The sequence below is a fragment of the Vigna umbellata genome, chromosome 11 (assembly GCF_029865625.1).
Source record: "Vigna umbellata cultivar VRB3 chromosome 11, Vumbellata_1.0, whole genome shotgun sequence".
In the NCBI taxonomy this organism is placed as follows: domain Eukaryota; kingdom Viridiplantae; phylum Streptophyta; class Magnoliopsida; order Fabales; family Fabaceae; genus Vigna; species Vigna umbellata.
The window spans coordinates 3774776-3800259 of NC_142175.1; the positions used below are offsets into that span (position 1 = coordinate 3774776).

The 25484-nt window shown below is 40.9% G+C and overlaps 1 protein-coding gene and 1 pseudogene across 2 annotated transcripts in view; one reads left to right on the top strand and one right to left on the bottom strand.

Annotated features, from left to right (window-relative positions):
* Nucleotides 1–2950: 2950 nt before the first annotated feature.
* LOC148190799 (uncharacterized) overlaps nt 2951–25484 on the top strand; it is a 56035-nt gene continuing 33501 nt past the window's right edge. The window contains exon 1 of the mRNA XM_088102117.1: nt 2951–3534. The gene's annotated coding sequence lies outside the window, so the exon portion shown is untranslated. The remainder of the gene's footprint in view (nt 3535–25484) is intronic.
* Nucleotides 6099–15542, bottom strand: LOC148190800 (ribosome biogenesis protein BOP1 homolog; annotated as a pseudogene). Its single transcript, XR_015782955.1, has 18 exons — nt 15411–15542; nt 15183–15317; nt 15000–15083; nt 14757–14899; nt 13894–14011; nt 13677–13778; nt 13430–13579; nt 13208–13316; nt 13031–13133; nt 12767–12917; nt 12552–12684; nt 12330–12436; nt 12013–12085; nt 11873–11955; nt 11111–11338; nt 10918–11004; nt 7177–7353; nt 6099–6597 (listed from the first exon to the last, which is right to left on the bottom strand). The product of XR_015782955.1 is annotated as a ribosome biogenesis protein BOP1 homolog (transcript).

Consider the following 25484-nt stretch of genomic DNA (forward strand, 5'->3'; position numbering starts at 1 on the left):
CATTAAACTTGATTTGTGACCGTAACACGCTTTCTAAGTATTTTATTCCGCTGCGCGACTCTATAACGGTACCGATTGTTCCAACACAATTCACATATTCACACGACTCATCCGGATTTGTATAATTGTCGAACTATTGGTCGTCTTTGCACTTGCATAGTTCAGCTGGTCTTTCTCCAACACTAGCAAGGTAAATCCCCCAATCTGTCTATGTCTAAATTCAAAGACTATAGACGAGGACCTCCCTCTACTCTCACCACTCACATTATTCTTCTCTACTTGAGTATGAACAATGCTTTGAGTTTAGGGATAGACATACCATTTCAAAGCTCCTACAATTATACAGAACAACCACAATAATCTACATAACCACTTTTCATCCATCTCTCCCCGAGATGTCCGAATCATACTCAAACCCACATTTCCATTTACAATCAAATCATCACAGTAATTTATCATATTTCAAATTCATTCACATACTTTCACCCATATCACTTCTCAATATATATATATATTCCAAATATTAGTACACATAATTCAACTCACAAGAAAAACAAACTTAGACAACATAATTTGTAGAATACTATTTGTAACACCACTATTCACTTAACCCATTCTGGAACGAACGTCATTGGACGAACGCTATTTCCAATTGACAGGTCGAGCACTATTTGGACGGACGTCCTCAAATCATACAAAACTAGGTCGAACGCTCAAAACCAAATGTCGAACGCCACCTGCCGAACGCTATCTTGCCGAACGCACGCTAAGAGATCTAACGAAACCAAGCCGAACATTTCCAGTAGTTAGCCGAACGCTAAAACCGAACGCTCTAGATTAAACATTTCTTGACCGGACGTTATTTTCAACGAACTGGACGGACACTATGAGAACCAGGCCGAACCCTCAAGATGGGAATATAAGATGCTAACTTAAAGCCGAACGCTCACATTCAGAATAAATTAAGGCCGAACGCTACAATCTAAGAATACGATCGCCGATCTTCACTAAACAAACCCAGAACGAACACTAACCTTAGTTACTGGAAAAATCGAACGGTAATTTAGCCTACCATTGTCGAACACTGCACGGACGAACGGCCACTGGATGATTTGGACGAACGCTCAATGTGAACGCCACACTCAGGACGAACGCGAAAGCTCGTCGAACTGAAAAGCGAACGCTCAGCATATTATGGCCGAGCTACGTGGACGAACGTCTAAATTTGGCCGATTTGGTCGAACGCTCATAACAAAAACCGAACGCTCAAAATTTGGCTACTTTGGGTGAACGTTCAGAAAATACCGAACGTTCAGATATTTGGCTAATTTGGGCGAACGTTTAGAAAATAACCGAACGTTCATTGGCTAAGCCATTTTGGGACGAACGTCCAATTTGAAGCCAAATTGGACGAACGGTTCTGCAGAATTTCTGCAGAATCAGTTTTCCAGAAACATCATATTCAACCCTTTCTTCCCAGATTTTACCCAGATTTGCATCAAGCATAACAAAATTCAACAATCAAAGAAATATATCTAGCTCCCCTTACCTCTTGAAGACTTCCTTTGTGAATTCTTTGAATCTACTTCTCTCAAGATGTGCACACCAAGCAACTCCAGCAACTTTGAACTTCTCCTTTTTCACCACTTTGCAGCAAGAACTTCTCCTCTCTCACAAAAATTTCAGCAAGGATCTTTTTCCCCCTCCCAGTGCAGAACCCTTCTCCTTTTATCTCCCACGAGTATACTTTCTTTTTTTGTTTTTGAATGGGGAAAATGGAAGCAACGTGTGCTGTCCCCAAGTGACCAATGCTTACAAAGCTGGTGCCTTCCCCCCAGCGCTCGTTGCTGCCTTCCTTCTCCGTTTTGTTTTGTCTTTTTATTTTTTTTTTTTAACCAACACAGCCGGTCCCTTACATTCTCCCCAACAACAAAAATTTTCGTCCTCGAAAATTTCGTTTATAAAAATAAGTGAGGGTATGGAGGTTTGTTGCAACCGTTGGAGATTCCCGAGTGGAAATGGGATAGCATCGCGATGGACTTCGTTACCCATTTGCCACGCACTATTCAAAAACATGACGCAATATGGGTAATAGTGGACCGATTGACCAAGAGTGCTCACTTCTTGGCAATTGATTTGAGAATGTCTATGACAAAGTTGGCACAACTATATGTTAAGGAGATAGTAAGGTTGCATGGAGTGCCTTCGAGTATTGTATCAGATAGAGACCCGAGGTTCACATCCAGGTTTTGGCAAAGCCTTCAGAGTGAAATGGGAAGCAGACTACAGATGAGCTCGGCCTATCATCCCCAAACAGATGGCCAGTCCGAGCGGACGATCCAATCGCTTGAAGATTTGTTGAGGACTTGTATTTTGGACCACCTAGGAGTATGGGATGAGATATTACCACTGGTTGAGTTCACTTATAATAACAGTTATCATGCCAGTATTGGTATGGCTCCGTTTGAAGCCCTGTATGGAAGACGCTGTAGAACACCTTTATTTTGGTTTCAAGAAAGAGAGCATGTGTTAACAGGACCAGAGATAGTTCAACAGACTACAGATAAAGTGAAGCTTATACAGGCAAAGATGCGAGCATCTCAAAGTAGACAGAAGTCCTATGCTGATCAGAGGCGCAGGCCGTTAGAGTTTGCAGCTGGAGACCATGTGTTTCTCCGAGTGACTCCGACTACCGGTGTAGGGAGAGCAATTCGAGCTAGGAAGTTGACTCCTAAGTACCTTGGCCCCTATCAGATCCTACGACGTATAGGACCAGTAGCATATGAGATGGCTATGCCACCTCAGTTAGCAAACTTGCATCCAGTATTCCATGTATCTCAACTGAGAAAATACATGTCTGATCCTTCTCATGTGCTTGAAGTTGACGATGTGCAAGTCAGAGAAGATTTGTCAATTGAGGTGCAACCAATAAGAATTGAGGAGAGTCAAAACAAGCAACTTAGAGGAAGAACTGTTAGACTTGTAAAAGTTATCTGGAACAGTGAAATGGGCGACTCTACGTGGGAGCTAGAGGAAGAGATGAGAGAAACTTATCCCCACTTGTTTCGATAAGCCAAATTTTCGAGGACGAAAATTTTGTTGTTGGGGAGAATGTAAAGAATCGAATTAAAAAACAAAATTAAAAAAAAAAAATAAATAAATAAATAAACAAAAAAAAAAACAACAAAAGAGAACGGGGAGGAAGGAACGTGCGCTGCCACAAAGGGACAGTGAACGTTGCTTCCCCCTTTGAAAACAAAACCAAAAGAAAACAAGAAAAGGAAAAAGAAGAAGAGGGGAAGAGGGAAGAGTTTGGGAGGTTAAAAGGGGAGCTATGGGTTCTGCTGGGAGGGGAAATTCTTACTGCCAAATTTGAGAGGGGAGAAGTGGGAGCTGCTGTTGAAGCTGCAAGGAGGCTTTGGTGCTGCATCTGGAGGAGTGGAAGAGTGGCTGCAAGTCCTGGGAAAGAGGAGAAATTTTGGAGCTGGAAGGAAATCAAACTCTCTGGAAGTGATTCAAGGAAGTCTTCAAGAGGTAAGGGGAGCTAGATCTTTTGTTTAATTGATGATATATGTTGTATTTGATGCAAATCTGGGAAGAATGGGATGAATATTTGGGTTCTGGTTTCGTTTCTGGGTTTCTGCAAATTCTGAAATTCTGCAGGCGCGTTCGTCCAATTTGGCTTCAAATTGGACGTTCGTCCACAATAGCTAGGAACGTTTGTCCATTTATGGTTTTCAGTTAGCGTTCGTCCAATTGGTTAAGAATTGGACGTTCGTCCAAGTTCCTGAACGTTCGGCCTGTTAGGAGTTCAACCTGTTGTTGAGCTGAGCGTTCGCCCCGTAGCGTTCGGCCTGAGCGTTCGTCCAAGGAAGCGGGCTGCTAAGCATTCGTCCAAAGAAGTATTCGGCCTGAGCGTTCGTCCGAATGACTAAGAACGTTCGTCCAGCTATTGAACGTTCGTCCAAGTTGCGCGTTCGGTCTCATACTGTTAGGAGTTCGTTAGCGTTCGTTCTTGTTGAGTTTTAGTGATATTAGCATTCGGTCTTAGTAGATTTTGTTTCTGTATGTATAAATAGTAAGCGTTCGGTCTTGTCAAGGTTTGATCTTTGAGCGCTCGTCCAGTATTGAATTTGGTGTTCGGTAGTTGAGCGTTCGGCCTAAGTAATTGATCTTAGCGTTCGGCCTTAGTTTGTGAGCGTTCGGCCTTAGTTTGTGAGTGTTCGGCCTTAGTTTGTGAGCGTTCGGTATTATTTAAATTCTGAGTGTAGCGTTCGTCCTCGGCCTGAGCGTTCGTCCAAAGAAGTGGTGTGTTGAGCGTTCGTCCAAGGTGATTAGCGTTCGTCCATTTGGTATTTCGCGTTCGTGCATTTGGAAATTAGCGTTCGTCCTTTTGGCTCAATAGCGTTCGTCCAATTAGGTTAATGAAGTTCGTCCCGTTTTCAAAAATACGTTCGGCCATACATTCCGAAATGACGTTCGTCCATATCGTTCAGAAATGGCGTTCATTCGTCGTGACGTTCGTTCCTGACGTTCGTCCAGTAACGCTCGGAAGATGGCATTTGGTGAATAGTATTCAGCCCAATGATGGTCCGTTAAATAGTGTTCGACTATAACTTCCCTTGCTTTTCGGTTGGATTAAATGTGCAAATATTTAGAATGAATATTCTGATGTAATTTATGTGAAAATATGTGAATGTATGAAATATGTCGGATTTGTTGTGTTAATATGGTGGTATCTGATTATTCATAATTGTGGTTAAGTTTCAAAGTAACAATATGATTTATGGACGTAATTCCATGATCCTCAAGGAGAGGATACATGGTGGTGTTTTGGGGGTTGTATAGAATGATTACATGGTAGCTCAGTTTTGGGGGTCATCCTGAAGCTCCAATGGTCTTTCTTCTCATGTAGAGAGGATTGAACCATGGGGTGAGGAGTAGCAGGAGGTCCTAGTCTTGGGTGCTTCCACATGACCCAAGGTGAGTGATAACGGATTAACCTCGTGATTGTGGTCGGGCGGGAGTGCCCCAAAGTTTCACCAGGCGGTAGTGCCCAAGTTTCATAAAGCCACCACGGGTGCAGGACCCGCCATAGCTCGGTAATCATTCTAGTCCGGACGAGTCGGTCTATAAAGTAACAAGTCGGGGTATAAAGTAACAAGTCTTGTAATGTCAATTTACTGTTCTTTCATATGAATCTATGTATGATAACATGCTTTTTATATCTAGCTCACCCTTGCATTGTTTGTGTTGTGTGCCAATTTGGATATGTTATTTGGCGATGATCATCCACTTGGATGGGAGCAGATGGCGGGGAGGATACCTTGGGAGCAGCTCTTGATGGAGACGGCAGTGCTGCAACCTAGCATTACTAATTCTTATTTCGTGAACTCGTTTAATTACATTTGTGTGTATTTTAAGTTTTAAATTTTCCGTGATTTCCATGGGAGATTCCAATAATCGTATTGTCAATTTTTGCACTATTCTGAGGATGGCTGTAATCCTTAAATACTCTTGACTGCTTTCATGTATTATGCATGATGACGTCTTGATTATATATGTATGAGGTATATATTTGGGATGTCACACTAATCAACTAACTAACCAATGATATTCTAATCATGTTAATGAATTCTTTATATCCTAACACATTACTTCTATTTTAATCGCGTTTTGATCAGACTACTACTGAGAAATTTTATACTGCATCGTAATTAAGTTACACCTTTTTCCTTCCTATTACTCGATTCTAAAATTAATCCCCATCTACGCACACTAATACGCCTATTTCATAAGTACAACTATGGGTTTTTATCATTCAGAACAATCTTTTGCATCGCTGTCTTGATACTTGGTTAATGCGAACATTTTCCTCAAAGAACGGTAAGAAGCCTAATTTGGCAATGTACAAACATAATTTACTCGAGATACCCAATTACTACAACGCAATTTTAAACACAATTGCGCAGATTTAAAGCAATAATATAAATTTACCAGTAGTCTCTAAAATAAATCTTGTGTTTCATAACACGGAATAATTGCGCTCATTTCTTGTGGCAAGCCTCACTACACCGTCGAAACTGCAAACTCAGTAATTGACGTACACAAACTGTAAATAGTATTACTCGATGTTTTTAACTATAATACAACCAAACAGAATGCCACATTCAATCTCCCTCAAATAGCATGCGCTGGGTGTCTTCGAATAATTTGGTTTCTCATACCTGACAAGTTACATAAAAAATGCTGTTCTATTCTAACCGCAAGCGAGGTTTTGTGGATATGAATTCCTGGAATGATACTTCGGCTAAAGATTTTAGAACGACAAATATGTGTGAAAAACAAACAATTCAAAAAACCAGAGCAAGAACCTCGCTATTTTGGGTGCCCTTCATTTTGCCTTGCAGTGTTTTCTATTTAAGAAATGAGGAACAAAATTGTTGAAAAGTTGCAGGCTACCATACTAGATTTTGTCGACCAATCACACGCCTGTATATCCGTATTTATACTAATGACAGTAAAGTTTGATCAGTTTATCAGCACCAGCTGTAAATAACCATGGCTGTCTAGGGTGAAATTTACAGTCTAGTATCCCTGCAATGCAGACAACTTCCAAGTAAGATCAAGAAGTATTTAGCATATAAGTAATTGTTCTCGAATGCATTGTCAGATAAGAATGTAATGGGCAATCATCAACCAACCACATACTCAGGGTTGGTTTATCAAATAACGGCAATCGTGAGAACAGATTACATCTACATATTGCATAAAGATGAAAACAAAGGCCAACAAAATGCTTGGAAGGTTGGACTGATCATTCAAAGACTGTTTATTTTTCCTACGCTAATGAATCAATCATCTAGAACCAAAGCAGCCAGTATAACGAGTATCCATTTATCTGTAAACAAGATTGTGCCATTATTATAACATAAAAAGTACTATAGTTTGGATATTTTTATCCTCCTACCAAGTACTATCCTAAACTGATTTTATAGTTTTCAAATGCTTGACTTGTTTTTTCCCCTTTCTAGACAAGGCTATAACATCTAGGCTCCTCTGATCCTTCTATCCTGAACTGATTTGATAGTTAAAACACTGGACTCGTTTATTTTTTAAGTTGGTCTGATCTTTCAAAAAAAATTGGATCCCAAATTTATTAACATAAAGACTCACCTCTGCTATTTGAACTGGTATGACCACGAAGAATTTCCAAAGGAACAATAAGGGGATTTTGATTGAGATCAGAATAAACCATTCCATGAAAAACATATGCAGTGCAGTCATCTGAACATGAAGCAAATAATGGATATGTGCGGTGAAAGATGACATTGTTGATATCTTTTGGGTGATGTGACATCCCAAAAATACAGCCAAAACTATAAATTTAGAAAATCACATTTAATAATAATTCAAACAGTTTTCCACTAAAACAAAAATCAAAGAGTTCAGAAAATAAACGAACGCTCAAGGACGAACGTCCTTGAGTGTCAATCCAATATCTTAGGACGAGCGCGCACAACCGCACGTCCATACGAGTTTACAATTTAAAACCGAATGTACAAGACACCTGACCGAACGGTTTACACAAGTCAAACACCGAACGGTCGAATTAAATTTAAACTAAAACAAGAGGTTGTCGAACGACTACTCAGTTCAACAAAATACAATACAGGTCGAGCGGTCTCACTGCTCGATCTTCACTTCGACATCAACCAGATTCTCTTCATTCAGCATTTCTTCCAAACGCTCGTCTCCATCTGCTCACATCCACACGGATGATCATTGCAATGACAAGACGAACGTACAAATACAGTGGACAACACAAGGAAAACGAAAGGGTAAGCTTACGTAATTTAACTCATGCATCAACATGTAATTTCAGGTGAATAATTCAACATACATGCATATCTCAACATACACATTCATTACATAACAATCCACTTTAACGTATTCACAAATTAAAACTCAACACGACTAACAGTCCGGACTGTATGAACTCTGTGTAGCTTCGGTGTTCGTGCACCCGGGTGATGTAGTAACTGGAACTCTCATCAGCTGCCACCCGAGGTTAATCCTATCTGTCCATATAAATACCAGGACTAGGACCTCCTGCCATTCCCACACATGACGTACCCTCTCTACGTGAGAACGAGTACTCACGGAACATCAGGATGAACGACCGGCTAAGCTTACCACATTCATACATTACAAATCTCAATAATCAAATCTTAAGTCGTTCCTCCCCGGAACGCTCTTTCAACAGTCACAATATTACCATTCATCTCATGTAATCTTCATCATTTACTATTCATCATTTATCATTCATCATTCACTGTTCATCAAGTACTATTCATTAATACATAATCCTTTTCCACCATTCATAATAAAACCACCAAGACCGAACGTTCTGTCCTCGAAGACCGAGGACGAACGCTATAAATGCGACCCAAAAGGACGCTCGTTCGAATCAAAGAACGAACGGTTTAAGTTCGGAAATTTCCAAATCTGGTACTGTCCTTTGGACGAACGTTTTGAGGAAAAAAATACGAGCGCTCAAAATGATACCGAGCACCGTTGAGAACGAAGGCTAAGTATAAGACCGAGTCCCACTTTAGGACGAACGCTCAGTTCAAACCGAGCACCATCAGAACGAACGCTCAGTGTGAGACCGAGCACCAATAATAGCGAGCTCTCAATCTGAAACCGAACACCAATTTGAACGAACGTTCGGTATGAGACCGAACACCAATTTTGAACAATCGTTCGGTGTAAGACCGAACCCAAAATTTGAACGAACGCTCCCATTAAAATCGAGCACACAAAAGTACGAACGCTCAATGCCAATCCGAGCGCCAATTAAATCAAGCGTTCGGTATAAGACTGAACACCATCTCGAGCGAGCGCTCAACATGAACCGAACACCAGACAGAACGAGCGTTCAGTATAAGACTGAACAGCAATTAGGACGAACGTTCGGTATGAGACCACACGTCACTTTGACCGTACGTTCGGTGTAAGACCGAACGCTTTCCAGTATGATCGTCCGGTGTAAGACCGAACGTTCAATAACTTAAATTAACAGATGTTGATAAATAAATTAAAGCATATTTGAAGAAGTGATACGAACGGGAACATACACTGTTACATACAATTATACAAGTACAACAAAAGAGAGAAATTTATCAAAAGAATCAGATTCAACAGTGTCAGACCGAACGCTCAAACAGAGCATTCTAGGATGAGGACGTTCGTCCTCAACCATGGACTTTATCATGTTGGCCAGAAAAACCGAGCGGTCAGAGACCGTCTCAGTAACGAACGTAAAATATCATGGGAATTAAAAATAGAAGATCAAAACAGTGCTTGGCTGAACGCTCAAGCATGGCAATTTAGAACGAGGACGTTCGTCCTTAAACAGTGATTTATCAAAATGACAGGATCAACAATTTCAAACCTTTTATTGGGGAAAAACCGAACGGTAAATGACTGTTCAGTACGAACGTACATGTTCATAAAATCCTCTTACAATTCATTTTTCATTTCCAGTTCATTTCTCATAGTTCCACTCGTTCACATCAAGAAAATCTCATTTTTCATACGACTCACATCATGAACTTTCATATATTTCATTTCATCCCAGTAACGAACGTTCATGCATCTAAATCACATCCAAATCAACATATAATATTCTCGTACATTCAAAATAACGAACGTTCATGCAAATCAGCCATAGTAACATCATACAGTGAAATAACGAACGTTCATACCATCATTCATATCATTCATCATGCATTACTACATACAGTAAAATAACGAACGTTCATACATAACATACATCAAAAACAGTTAAATTAAGTAAGCTTCCCTTACCTGGAAATGACCGAACGTCCACAATCACAGAGACACGACCTCTCCAACACTGATTCTCCTACTGCCAACGCTCGTCACTCCAACAATACGAACGAGCCCCAACATCAAACTCAGATTTACACTACTCAGTCCAGCGCCTCCAACCGAACGTCCTCTCTGGAAGCCCTGGATGTCGTGCGTCCATCTACGCTGCCGGAGCCCAGAATTGGAGGAGATGAAACAGTGGTGGTTCTAGAGAGAGAAGGAGGTTCAGGTGTAGAGAGAAGGAGGAGAAAATTCTTGGAAATTTGGCAGGGAAGGTGCGCGCAGAGGGAGTGGAGAATAAGTTCAAAATCTCCAATTTGTTTCCACTCCCATCCAGCGCACGTCCAGTCTGGCAGCCACTTTCCCAGGACGGCGCACGTCCCCACTCTGCGGTGCGCTCCACGCTCCTGTCGGCCATGCTGGACGGTCGTCCACTCTGCAGTCGCCACGTGGTTTCCACTTCCGATTCCTGCCTCAGCTCCATGTGCGAACGAGCTGGCGCTCGTTAGTGGGCGTCCCACTCTGCTGTGCGTCGCTGAGGTGGCGCACTCGAGGCTCGCCACGTCATTTTTTTTTTTTTTTTTTTTTTGAAACCTCACAGGTGACCAATACAAAAAATAAACCATAGTTATTTTATGTCCTCTACGCCCTGTTAGTTTAGTTTTTTCAAATAATGAAATTTTGTAGCTATATATATGAAGTGGCCATGCTAACACAAAGGGAACTCATCATGTTATAATAAATTTAAAATTTCAAACGATATCCCAATTAAACAGGAAATTGTAATTTAAACATAATGAATGGGGGAGCTGTTATCATAATATAACATCAACATAATTTGACACATTCACTGGCATAGCTAATTTTCTAATCAGCTACCACACAAATTGGTAAAGGACATGGAAGGCTTTATAGCCCAATACTATATAATAAGTTGTGCGTTCACAAGCAGAGAACTACTCTGGCACAAAAAAAAGTAACGAGTTTGCATTCCTTCAATTAGAAGACAAAAAAATACTTACTTAAGAATTTTATATGGTTTAGATGAAAGGTCCATGTCAAACCAACACATCTTGCCCTCTTTGCTACCCACAATTAAATTATCACCTGCATGGAATACATACGACAAACAATTATGATGAGTAACATTCTGCATTTTATGAGTAGAAGAGGAAGTGATTACAATATAATTCTATGACAACAATAATCATACCTCCAGGATGAACTGCAATAGACGAGGCTTCAAGAAGCCCAGTATCAAGCTTTTTTATGACCTTAGTTTTTAATAAATCATACACACGAACGTTCTTTTTCGTACAAACAAAGAAGATGGAACGGGATGGATGGAAGGTTGACCTAACAGCAAGTCCATGTAATTTGAAAGGAAGTTTTTGCGTAAGCTTCTTGGATAACTGGTGTATCAAAACTGCTCTGGACTCACGTAAAGAAATTGTCAATGGAAAAAACCAACCAACCCCTTAGTTTAATATATTTATATCCCTCTAAATTTCATATAATTCAGTCAAAAAACAATTCAGCTAAAAATTTGGTAATCAAGAACTAGTTCAATACGATTTGTTTTCAGTAAATTCCATAGGTAAAGAAACCACATTCTAAACACAGCCATTAATGATGCATGGCATGCAACAGGAGGAATAACACGACAAATAGCAGCTCAAGGCCAAAAGGTTATGTTTATTCTAATTGAAGTTAAAAGCCAGCCATGCCTAGTGCTGTGTTGAACAAAATAAGATTCCCTTGCCATCCAGATATGTTGCACTAATATTTGTGCAATGAAAGCACGTGCACATTTATTTGCATACACCCAACAATAACAAAAGTCAATAATATACCAAAAAATATAAAGGAAAAAAATCATAAACAATCATCACCAGAGCCATGTAGTGTTGAGCAATAAACCAATGAATAATTAGGTATGCATAAATTGATCAGAAGAAACACTTAAAAAGGATATCTGTTGGCATCACGGTTGAAAAGTAGTCACCTTTCCGGTGCCATTCTACAGCAGTAACTATCCACAAATGTTTAATTGAACAACTACAGAAATTCAATCAACAAGTGAACCAAGATGGAAATGGAAACAAATGTGAAAACACCTTGAAGTGCCTTAACCTTAAACCCATATGTTTGTCATCTTTAAGCCAGCTTACACTAGGTGCTTTATCACCTGCAAACTCGGGCATGATTAGAAAAAAAAACAAAACCACGATTCTGGGACATAAAATCTCATAAGCATTGATATAAATAACAAATCAACATTCACCCAAGTGACCAGTTAGGTTTAAACTTTAAGCCGATCCCCCTTCCAATAAAAAGCTCAGTTGGGGTTCATAGGCCAACTTGAGAGTTTGGATCTCTTGGAGCCTTCTATTGAATGTTTAGATCAAAACCAAAGTGACAAAAGCACTGACCAGAGTCATCTGATGCTGTTGAAGAGTCAATCCAGAGAAGCTCCTTAATCTGGTTCTGCAATTCTTCATCCCCCAAACCAGTGTTCAGTAGAAGTACATCTTGTCCCCTAAAACCAAAGATTTACCATTGATTTATTTTCACAATCAAACCATATATAAACATTAAGAATTTTATAGAACAAAAGGTATATGACTCTTAATAGCCAATAAAATCAGACTTACGCAGAAACAGCTAGAATATGCATATCAGGCAGAGGATTCCAGGAAACACAGCTGACAGCTTCACCAACTTCCCACCGCCTAAGACATCTGCCAGTTTCAACCTCCCAGACACGGACAGTTCCATCACTTGAACCTGAGCAGATAGCAGAAAAGTTAGAGACCCATCTCCATCCTTCCTAAATTGAAACAGCAATATATGTCATCAATATTCATACCTGAAGCCATCCATTGCCCTGAAGCTTCAATGGAAATTGATGTAACAGCATCTTCATGGCCTTTATACTCAATATAGCATGTTATGGGATAAGGCTTAAGCTCCTCTCGACTCGGAAGCTTTGGCTTTAAAGATTCAGGATCAATATTAAGCTAGAACACGGAAAGAAAAGAAAAAGTGAACAAATTATACCAATTATAGTATACACACATTCGCACCAAAAATCAAATCAGTAAACTAGTTCTCTGACAGATATTTCACTCACGCGCTTTTTCCGAACTCGAGGGCACAAGTACAGATCCAAACAACGTTCAAAGGATTCCTTCATAGCATTCTCATATGAAGGGATGCTCCTCATAGACGTAAACCTGACCAAGTAACATTTATTAGCCCGACACTACAGAAAGAAGGGAGTAAAAACGTTTGCCCTGAAACAAAGTACCTTTTTGGAATAAACTTAGGACGGTCTTCCTCAAACATCAATTGATAAGAATTTATCTCCTCTTGAGTTGGAATGTACTCTAAAGGAGGATTATAAGATTCATCATGGCCTACAAAATGAAATTATGTTATCAAACACCAAGGTACACCAAAATCAGAAGGAAAAACAAATATTATCTATTAGTAGATTTTGGCTCTCCAAAATGTAAGTCGCGGTTAATACCAGGTAATTTCTGCTTAGGGGCAGGAATGTAAGCCAAATGATTTGATTTTTCTGTCGAACCAGAATCATCTCCCCACAAGAGATATGGACCATCTTCCTCTTTCGGTTTGTCAAAAGTAATTGTTCCCTTGCTCTAACATATTGTACAACCTGTAGAATCACGGAAGTTTAAAAGTGATAAGAAAAATCAATTTGTTTCCAATGTCCTCCTGAACATCTCCACATTAGTAAACAAAGGAATGGTTACCTTTTTAGCTTCCCACTTTGAAGGAATAAACCTCCTTTTTGGTTCAGGAGCATTAGACAATGGATGCTTGGCATCTTCCCATTTATACCAGTCAACATAATCCTGAATATTACATAGGAGAGATGAAATTTAGGAAGAAAACTGTGCACACTAATTATATTTAAAATTGTACTCAAAATCCCTAAAAATTAAAATAAGATGGAAACTAAACACATACCGGATAAGGATCAAAGTCAGAATGTGGTGCCTGGTTCTTGAGCAGTCTACGGACAAGTTTGATTTCATCTTTTGTCAGCTCAACTATCTCATCATTGTACTCATCATAGATTTTCCGCCTTCAAGATCAAATATGTTTCTAGAAGGACAGTAACATTAACAAACTATAAAATAATATTCCCCCACAGATGTACGTGCTATACTTATAACAAGAGAAAAGGAAACCAATAAGAAATAATTTCATAATAGGACTCGTGCAAAAACAAGCTATTTTGCCCTTGTAACCCAACCACAAAATACCATGGTCATACTTATCTTGTAATCCATGGCTGATGGAAAAGTTCAAAACCAAGTGGCTAATATATAAAAGATGAAAAAATTAAACCCATAAATTTCAAGTTCTTAGACTATATGTCCTGGTATTTCCATCAGAACATGTAGGATTCTACCAATTTTTCCACTATTAGACTTTGGTAGACATATTTAGTGTGCATTTGGTTGAACCCATTTTGAATAAATGATTGACTATTTTCCCCAGCTTCCTATAATAGTTCTTCACTGTTTATTTATTGAAAATTACCCAATTTACCTTCTTTAATGTATTGTAATCTGTTCTGCTTAGGGGCATAGGGTTTAAAAATAACAATGCTAATTCAAAATTTAGGCCTCAACATAATAGAAAGGATACCAAATGTAACGTCTCAAAGAAAATATTATATACATCGAGGAACATACTCTCTGTGTGTACTGAGTAGATGGATGTAAAGTTGAGTGTTGGTGTTTACAAGCATTATGAGAAGAAAAGAATACAATAATGGAAATTGAAATGAAGGAAATAAGTAGCACAGGAGGAATGAAACTAACCAACTCTTAGAATCGTCAACGTTTGCAAGAAATGAATCTAACTTGTCTTGCTTTTCCTTTTTCTTGATCTTCTTGCCCTTTATGTCGTATCCAATATGATACCACTTCAAAGGTACATCTCCGATAGTGTTTCGAGGAGCCACCTATAAAAGGAACACAAATGGCGTAAGCATAACACAGCTTCTTAGAATGAGGCAAAATCCAATACGTGAGCCTGTTTCAGAAGACAATGACAGTGATCACCTCATCCTCGGAGGAGTCACTCTCAGCTCCTGGCTGATGGAGGTCAGAGCTCTCATTTCCACTGCCTTCACCATTGACAATGTCCTGCAACGATTTCTTCAACTCGTTACTTATGGTAACAAAAGCAACAACGCGGCCTTCTCGCTAAAGATGCCATGTTATTAAGAACAGAAGGCAGTTTACCTCGTCTACAGAAGATTCAGTTCCTTCGGCTTCTAAATCGCCGGACCTACCATTCTCAGGGGAACCTTCTTCGAACTCTGATTCAGCTTGCGAATCCAGGGAGACAGAAGATTCGTCATCATCTGCAGAAGAGTCCTACAAACAGAATACACAAGTACACTTCTAGCATTAGTATATAGTCACAGTTACAAAAAGTTATATGAAGTCAGAATTCCTTGAGAATAGCACCTCGTAGTCAGAGTCAGAATCGGATACTGATGGCGAAGGAACCTTATCAGAAGGCAATGGAGCTTCTTCTTCGTGGACGTCGTTTTTCGGCATCGTCTTCTTCTTCCCCTTCATTTTCAAAGCTAGGGCGCGTTAGGGTTTTGTTTGAGGAGGGAAAGGGTTTTACGAGTCGTTACTCAATCAGCCGCAATTTGATTTCCCACGCCTTTGCTTTTTTGTTAGGCCCAATCTTCATAAAACTCTGCCTTTAGAAAATAAAATTGTACCCTAAGCAATATAGGAATCATAGTATGATTTTTTTTAAGCAAATCAAATTATATATCTGCACTTTAAAATGAAAAAATATATATATAAATCTTAAATTACACAAAATATAGCGTACGCTCAAACAGAAATAGAGATAATTAGGACGAACGGCTTTACAAAATACATAGCCGAACGTTCAAACTACTCTAACATTTAAACGAGCGTTCTAAGGCTCGGTCTTTACTTCCACTTGCACCAGATTTGCTTCTTCTAAATTTTCTTCTTCCAGCATTTCTTCAAGGGACGTACCACCATCTGCTCACATCCACAATGGATGGTCATTGCAAGACAGGACGAACGTACATGGACAAGTGACAACACAAGGAAAAACGAAAGGGTAAGCTTATAATATTTAATTCAAACATCCAACGTACACATTCAACATTTCAATGCACATGTACAACATACAATTGAACATATTCCATCATAGTAGTTTATAAGTATATAATAGACGACTGTCCGGACTGTATGAACTATGTAGCTACAGGCGTCCTTGCACCCGAGTGATGTAGTAACTGGGATACACTCAACAGCTGCCACTCGAGGTTAGCCCTATCCAAAGTACCCCTAAGGAATAGAACCTCCTGCCATTCCCACACATGACTACCCCCTTCTACGTGAAGATGAGTATCACGAAATATCAGGATGGACCAAGCCAACATTAGCTAACCACAGTCATACTTTACCAATTCAATATTCCACATATCTGAGACGTTCCTCCTTGGAACGCTCGTTCAAATTCCATAATCATAAAATCACTTAATATAACGTTCGCACTGTAATTTATCATAATTCATAATCAATCTCATCTTTAACTTTAAGAGTACAAAAAGACGAACGTTCAGTCCTTTGAAGAAGATAGGACGAACGTCCAAATACAGTACTGGATGGACGGACGTAACTCTCTGGTTGACCAATTAAATGAACTGATGCCAGTATTTGAACGAACGTAAGAGGATGAATATTCAAATGTTGGTACGAACGCTATTTTGAACGTACGCTTCGGTATAAGACCGAGCGCTGTTTAGGACGAACGCTTTGGTAGAATACCGTGCGTCATTTAAACGAACGTTCGGTATCAGACCGAACGTTACTAAGGACGAACGTTCGACATAAGGCCGAACGCTATCAAGAACGAACGTTCGACGTAAGGCCGAACGCTATTAAGAACGAACGTTCGACAGAAGGCCGAACGCTATAAGGGCGAACGCTTCGGTTAAAGACCGAGCGTTACGTATTTATAAAGTTTCAAATATTTATAAACAGCTGAGCTGAACGAACGCTCAGACATCCAAATGGGGACGCTCGTTCTCGAGCAGAATTCTTTCCAAATGAAAGATTTCCATTCTAAGTGATTTTAAGGGAAACCGAACGGTCTAAGACCGTACGATGACGAGCGTCATTTATCCAAGAGGATGATTTAAGTTTCAGATTTCTCAAACTTAACAAATTTCCAGATTTCAACATTTTAACATATACTTTATACTTCAAATGATTCTCAAGTCTATGAACTTTATAACTTTCACTTCCAGATTAATTCACATTCAACAATCAACATATTAATAACTCATACATTACAATATTCATCCATCATTCATACGTATCAAACCAACATACAGTTCAACAACCCAGAAATCATATCCGATATCAGAGAACGTTCATAACAGCTCAAACTTCATAGTTTTCATACATACAACTCAGATCATACAACATGCAGTATAAATTAAACATATAAACTTCCCTTACCTGGATAGCAGTGTTCGTTCTAATAGTATCACTTGGACTTGCCCAACTTATGGTTTTCTACCCTCCAAGATCTTTCTTATTCTCTTCAACTAAGTCTACCAAAGAAACGTAAACGATATCAATTTAAGCCCTTGCATGTAACTGAATCTGGGTTCGAAGGAATTCCAGAAACGAGCTTATGAGTTGGAAATCTTACCGTCAACAGAATCTGAAGTTGTTCGGACCAAAATGAAGTTCACGGCGTAAGGAACGTTCCTACGGTTCTGAATGTTAAACGGAGAAGAGATGAATGAGTAACAGTAGAGAGAAGTTTTAAGGTTTCTAGAGAGAGGTTGGAGAAGATGAAGGATTTGAGTTCTGAGGAAGAGGATGAGTGGTGCAGGTAAGAGAGAGAATTCTAGGAAATCCAGTTTTGTGAAATTCACGTTCGTTTGAGCGAACGTACCCCAAGCTGACACGTGCCCACTAAATTCTGAACTGGAAGCTTCTTCTGCAACACGTGGCGGGTGTACATGTGAAGCCATGTGCGTTTTTAATGTTGCAGAGAATGATATGACTCGGTTTCAGTGACAGCAGAGGGTTTATCAGATTTGGAGATGGGTTTAAAATGAGATAAGCATGGATTGTGGTGTGCATTAACGGTGATGTGACAGGTAATTTACAGAGAAATTTTCAGGGTCTCACATTCTCCCTAACTACAAAAATTTTCGTCCTCGAAAATTTAAAACTTACCCGTGAATAGGTGGGGATACAAGTCTCTCATCGCACTCTCTACTTCCCAAGTTGAGTCACCAGTCTTAGCGTCCCACACTATCTTTACTAAACGAACGTCCTTCCCTTTGTGTAACTTTGTGCGAACGTTCTCAACACGAACTGGTTGCAACTCCAGCGTTCGATCCGGTTGTAGGTGAATGTCTTCCAGTTCTAATACATGAGAGGGGTTGGCTATATACTTTCTGAGTTGAGACACATGGAAGACCGGATGTAGATTTGATAGTTGAGGTGGCAATGCTAATTCATAAGCTACTGGTCCAATTTTCCTCAAAATCTGGTACGGTCCTATGAACTTTGGCGACAGCTTCTTTGGACGAACGACTCTGCCTACTCCAGTAATTGGGTTGAGTCTCAAGAATACGTGATCCCCTGCAGCAAACTCCAATGGCCTCCTTCTTCTATCCGCATAAGATTTTTGCCTGCTCAGGGACGTCTTCAATCTCTCCTGGATGAGCTCAGGTCCAGTTAACACGTTCTCTCCTTCCTGGAACCAGCAAAGTGGCGTTCGGCATTTCCTTCCATAGAGAGCTTCAAACGGCGCCATACCAATGCTAGCTTGAAAACTGTTGTTGTACGTGAACTCCACTAGCGGCAGTATTTCATCCCAGGCGCCCAAGTGATCTAGGACGCACGTCCTCAGTAAATCTTCCAGCGTCTGGATGGTACGTTCGGACTGACCGTCCGTTTGAGGATGATACGCTGAACTCATCTGCAGTTTGCTTCCCAACTCGCCTTGTAACGATTGCCAAAACCGAGATGTGAATCTCGGGTCTCGGTCAGAAATTATGCTTGAAGGCACTCCATGAAGACGAACGATCTCCTTGATGTACAACTTAGCCAAATTTGTCATTGACATCTTCAAGTTTACTGCTAGGAAGTGGGCGCTCTTTGTTAATCTGTCCACGATTACCCAGATTGAATCATGATTTCGAACCGTACGTGGTAGATGGGTCACGAAATCCATAGAAATGCTGTCCCACTTCCACTCTGGAATTTCCAATGGTTGAAGCAAGCCGCCTGGTCGTTGGTGTTCAGCCTTTGCACGTTGACAGGTCAAACAAGATGCCACAAAACGAGCGACATCACTCTTCATTCCAGGCCACCAGAACGAGCGTCTAAGATCTTGGTACATCTTAGTCATACCGGGGTGTATGCTAAGACGACTGTGATGTGCTTCCTCCAATATGATCCGCTTCAGTTCGCCATCATTGGGAACGCACGTCCTACCCATGTAACGCAGTAGGCCGTCCGTCCCAGCATTGAAATCTTTGGCTCGTTCTGAACCGAGCGCGCTAAATATCTTCACCAGCTCTTCATCCTCTCGTTGCTTCATTCTAATCCGATCAAAGATGTTGCTAGATATTCTAAGGTTACAGCACTTAATGCTGTTCGGCTCCAACTCAAACTGCAACCTTAGATCTCTAAAACTCTCAACCAAACCGAGCTCTTTCACCATCATCACCGACACATGTACTGCCTTCCTGCTTAGAGCGTCCGCCACTACATTGGCCTTTCCAGGGTGATAAAGCAACTCAAATTCATAGTCTTTTAAGAACTCCAACCAACGTCTTTGCCTCATATTCAACTCCTTTTGATCAAATAAATATTTGAGGCTCTTGTGATCACTGAAGACTTGGAACGTTGATCCGTAAAGATAATGCCTCCAAATCTTCAGTGCAAAAACGACCGCTGCCAATTCCAGGTCGTGCGTTGGATAATTGCGTTCATGAATCTTCAACTGACGAGACGCGTATGCTACCGCTCGTCTCTCTTGCATAAGCACACAGCCCAACCCTTGATGGGACGCGTCACAGTACACTTCAAAAGGTTTGGTCGTGTCTGGAATTATCAAAACTGGAGCGCTCGTCAGTTTTTCCTTCAGCTCCTGGAAACGCTCCTCACACAGATCAGTCCAGGCGAACGGCTGATCCTTTCTAGTCAATTGGGTAAGCGGAGCCACTATCTTGGCGAATCCCTCTATGAAGCGTCTGTAGTAGCCAGCAAGCCCAACGAAACTTCTCACTTCTGTGACCGAACGCGGGCTCTTCCAATCCAACACTGCTCTCACCTTAGAAGGATCCACTGAAATACCTTCAGCCGATACCACATGGCCCAAAAACTGTACCTCATTCATCCAAAATTCACACTTGGACAGTTTTGCATACAACTCCTTTTCTCTCAACACGCTCAGCACTGCTCTCAAGTGTTCTTCATGCTCGGCTTGTGTCTTAGAGTAGATGAGAATATCATCTATGAAAACGACCACAAACTTGTCCAAGTAAGGTCTGAAGATGCGGTTCATATAATCCATGAACACTGCAGGAGCGTTCGTCACTCCAAATGGCATCACTACATACTCGTAGTGTCCATAACGAGACCTAAACGCTGTCTTCTGAATGTCGTCCTCTTTCACCCTAATCTGATGATATCCCGAACGCAAGTCTATCTTTGAAAATACCGTTGCCCCATGCAGTTGATCCAACAAATCATCAATCCTTGGCAACGGGTACTTGTTTTTGATGGTCAGCTTGTTCAATTGTCTGTAATCTATGCACAACCGAGAGCTGCCATCCTTCTTTTTCACCAAGAGCACAGGCGCTCCCCATGGTGATACGCTCGGTCTAATAAACTGCTTCTCCATCAACGCTTCGATCTGCTTTTTAAGTTCAACCAACTCTGCAGGCGCCATCCGGTATGGTTGAACTGAGATAGGTGCGGCTGTCGTCACCAAATCAATGGTGAATTCAACTTCCCGAACAGGAGGTAACCCAGGTATTTCCTCTGGAAAAACGTCCTGAAACTCCTCCAAAATAGACTCTTTACTGCCAATAACGGACGTTCGTTCTTGCCTCAACTTTCCCAGCTCTTGGTCTTCATGCGTCATGATGAGAAAACAAGCAGCGCCCTCCATAATGTCTTCTTTTAATTTACCGAGCGTCACACCCAACTCCTCTTCGTCTTCTTCAGGAAAAATTAACTCCTTAGCTCCACAATCTATGAGAATGCGATTGGTATTCAGCCAATCCATTCCCAAAATTACCTCTAAATCTTTGAGAGGCAAACAGATGAGATTCACCTTGTATCTACGCCCTTCTACCTCAATAGGACATCTAACGCACATGGTAGACGTCCTAACCTCACCAGCTGCTGGTGTTGACACCACCAGGTCAAACTGCATCTCACTCGCTGCTAACCCCAGTTTTTCAACGCACGCCTTCGAGATGAAGGAGTGTGTTGCCCCCGAATCATACAACACACAGCAAGGTATTCCATGAAGTAAGCAGGTACCAGTGACGAGCGTACCTGAGCTCGCTGCCTCCGCTCCAGTGATCGCATACACTCGACCCACTGCTTGAGCTCGTCCCCCTCTCGGCTGATTCCTTCCAGCATTTGGTGGTCTCATTACTGCTCGACCTCCAGAGTTGCACTCGTTCGCTACATGTCCATTCCTTCCGCAACGAGTGCAATGTTTTCCACCCACCAACTGAGGGCATGACGAACGGTAATGCGGCCCTCCACACTGAAAACAAGTAATACCACCTTGATGCCCATACTGTCCGACAGGAACCAATGCTTGCGATCCGCTTGCGTTCGTGAGTTGATTTGGACGAGCGTAAGGGAATCTCCTCTGACTGGTATTATTCCTTGCTACGATTGGTCCCCTTACACCCTGTTGTTGCTTCTTGTGCTTCTCCGCCTCTACAATGTTCTTCTCCAACACCTTGGCCCTCTCCACCATGGCAGAAAACGTTCGTATGCACAAACTTGAAATCAATACCTTCAAGTCACTCCGCAGTCCGTTTTCAAACTTCCGGCACTGCCACTCTTCATTTGTGGCCATTGTGTTGAAACGAACCAAGTGTTTGAACTTGTTCGTATATTCAGAAATAGACATCCCTCCTTGGACCAATTGAAGAAACTCTACTTCTTTTGCAAACCGAACGCTATCTGGAAAGTATTCTTCATAAAATTTATTCCTAAACACTTCCCAAGTGATGGGAGTTTGGGCGTCCGTCAAGAGAGCTTTTGCGCTCGTCCACCAGTGGCTAGCTTCACCAGTTAATAAATATTCCGTAAATGCCAAACGGTTGTCGTCTGGGCACCTTTTGGCGTCATAAATCCTCTCCATGTCCCTTAGCCATTGATCCGCTGCATCCGGAAGTCCCTTTCCATTGAACTTGGCAGGATGATGTTGTAGAAAACTTTCCAAACTCCATTCTGTAGTGGGCTGGGTGGCATTGGAAGAGGACGCTCCTGGCGTGCCTCTGGTAGCAGCAAGAATGTCCATCAATTGCCTCTGCGTGGCTTCCGAACTGGCGCGAGCGGCCTCCATAATCTGCATGGCGTTCTGATTTTGCTGCATCAGAGTGGCGTTCTGTTCCATCAGAGTATTATTTTGCTGTTGCAACCTATCTATCACGGATTCCAACAGCCTAGCGTTGTTGGACGCATCAGTATCATTCGGCGGTGGGGGAGGAGGAAGTCTAGGCGCCATAGGTTCTCTGGTTCATCAGAAAACGAGCGTTAGAATTGTTCAAGAGTTAAAAACAATAACTCGTTAAACAAGCAATAAGCACACAGCAAAAACATAGTGCACTCATAACCTACAGTGTCCTTAGAAGAACAAAACTGCTCTGATACCACAAATGTAACATCCCAAAATATAGTAATTACCATAATTTAGAATTAATTACAATTTACAGTAAATAAGCAGTCTTTACATTAATAAAGCAGAGTTTAAAAGCCGAACGGCTTGGATAATAAAAATAGCGTACGCTCAAACAGAAATAGAGATAATTAGGACGAACGGCTTTACAAAATACATAGCCGAACGTTCAAACTACTCTAACATTTAAACGAGCGTTCTAAGGCTCGGTCTTTACTTCCACTTGCACCAGATTTGCTTCTTCTAAATTTTCTTCTTCCAGCATTTCTTCAAGGGACGTACCACCATCTGCTCACATCCACAATGGATGGTCATTGCAAGACAGGACGAACGTACATGGACAAGTGACAACACAAGGAAAAACGAAAGGGTAAGCTTATAATATTTAATTCAAACATCCAACGTACACATTCAACATTTCAATGCACACGTACAACATACAATTGAACATATTCCATCATAGTAGTTTATAAGTATATAATAGACGACTGTCCGGACTGTATGAACTATGTAGCTACAGGCGTCCTTGCACCCGAGTGATGTAGTAACTGGGATACACTCAACAGCTGCCACTCGAGGTTAGCCCTATCCAAAGTACCCCTAAGGAATAGAACCTCCTGCCATTCCCACACATGACTACCCCCTTCTACGTGAAGATGAGTATCACGGAATATCAGGATGGACCAAGCCAGCATTAGCTAACCACAGTCATACTTTACCAATTCAATATTCCACATATCTGAGACGTTCCTCCTTGGAATGCTCGTTCAAATTCCATAATCATAAAATCACTTAATATAACGTTCGCACTGTAATTTATCATAATTCATAATCAATCTCATCTTTAACTTTAAGAGTACAAAAAGACGAACGTTCAGTCCTTTGAAGAAGATAGGACGAACGTCCAAATACAGTACTGGATGGACGGACGTAACTCTCTGGTTGACCAATTAAATGAACTGATGCCAGTATTTGAACGAACGTAAGAGGATGAATATTCAAATGTTGGTACGAACGCTATTTTGAACGTACGCTTCGGTATAAGACCGAGCGCTGTTTAGGACGAACGCTTTGGTAGAATACCGTGCGTCATTTAAACGAACGTTCGGTATCAGACCGAACGTTACTAAGGACGAACGTTCGACATAAGGCCGAACGCTATCAAGAACGAACGTTCGACGTAAGGCCGAACGCTATTAAGAACGAACGTTCGACAGAAGGCCGAACGCTATAAGGGCGAACGCTTCGGTTAAAGACCGAGCGTTACGTATTTATAAAGTTTCAAATATTTATAAACAGCTGAGCTGAACGAACGCTCAGACATCCAAATGGGGACGCTCGTTCTCGAGCAGAATTCTTTCCAAATGAAAGATTTCCATTCTAAGTGATTTTAAGGGAAACCGAACGGTCTAAGACCGTACGATGACGAGCGTCATTTATCCAAGAGAATGATTTAAGTTTCAGATTTCTCAAACTTAACAAATTTCCAGATTTCAACATTTTAACATATACTTTATACTTCAAATGATTCTCAAGTCTATGAACTTTATAACTTTCACTTCCAGATTAATTCACATTCAACAATCAACATATTAATAACTCATACATTACAATATTCATCCATCATTCATACGTATCAAACCAACATACAGTTCAACAACCCAGAAATCATATCCGATATCAGAGAACGTTCATAACAGCTCAAACTTCATAGTTTTCATACATACAACTCAGATCATACAACATGCAGTATAAATTAAACATATAAACTTCCCTTACCTAGATAGCAGTGTTCGTTCTAATAGTATCACTTGGACTTGCCCAACTTATGGTTTTCTACCCTCCAAGATCTTTCTTATTCTCTTCAACTAAGTCTAACCAAAGAAACGTAAACGATATCAATTTAAGCCCTTGCATGTAACTGAATCTGGGTTCGAAGGAATTCCAGAAACGAGCTTATGAGTTGGAAATCTTACCGTCAACAGAATCTGAAGTTGTTCGGACCAAAATGAAGTTCACGGCGTAAGGAACGTTCCTACGGTTCTGAATGTTAAACGGAGAAGAGATGAATGAGTAACAGTAGAGAGAAGTTTTAAGGTTTCTAGAGAGAGGTTGGAGAAGATGAAGGATTTGAGTTCTGAGGAAGAGGATGAGTGGTGCAGGTAAGAGAGAGAATTCTAGGAAATCCAGTTTTGTGAAATTCACGTTCGTTTGAGCGAACGTACCCCAAGCTGACACGTGCCCACTAAATTCTGAACTGGAAGCTTCTTCTGCAACACGTGGCGGGTGTACATGTGAAGCCATGTGCGTTTTTAATGTTGCAGAGAATGATATGACTCGGTTTCAGTGACAGCAGAGGGTTTATCAGATTTGGAGATGGGTTTAAAATGAGATAAGCATGGATTGTGGTGTGCATTAATGGTGATGTGACAGGTAATTTACAGAGAAATTTTCAGGGTCTCACAGCTTCTTCTTCGTGGACGTCGTTTTTCGGCATCGTCTTCTTCTTCCCCTTCATTTTCAAAGTTAGGGCGCGTTAGGGTTTTGTTTGAGGAGGGAAAGGGTTTTACGAGTCGTTACTC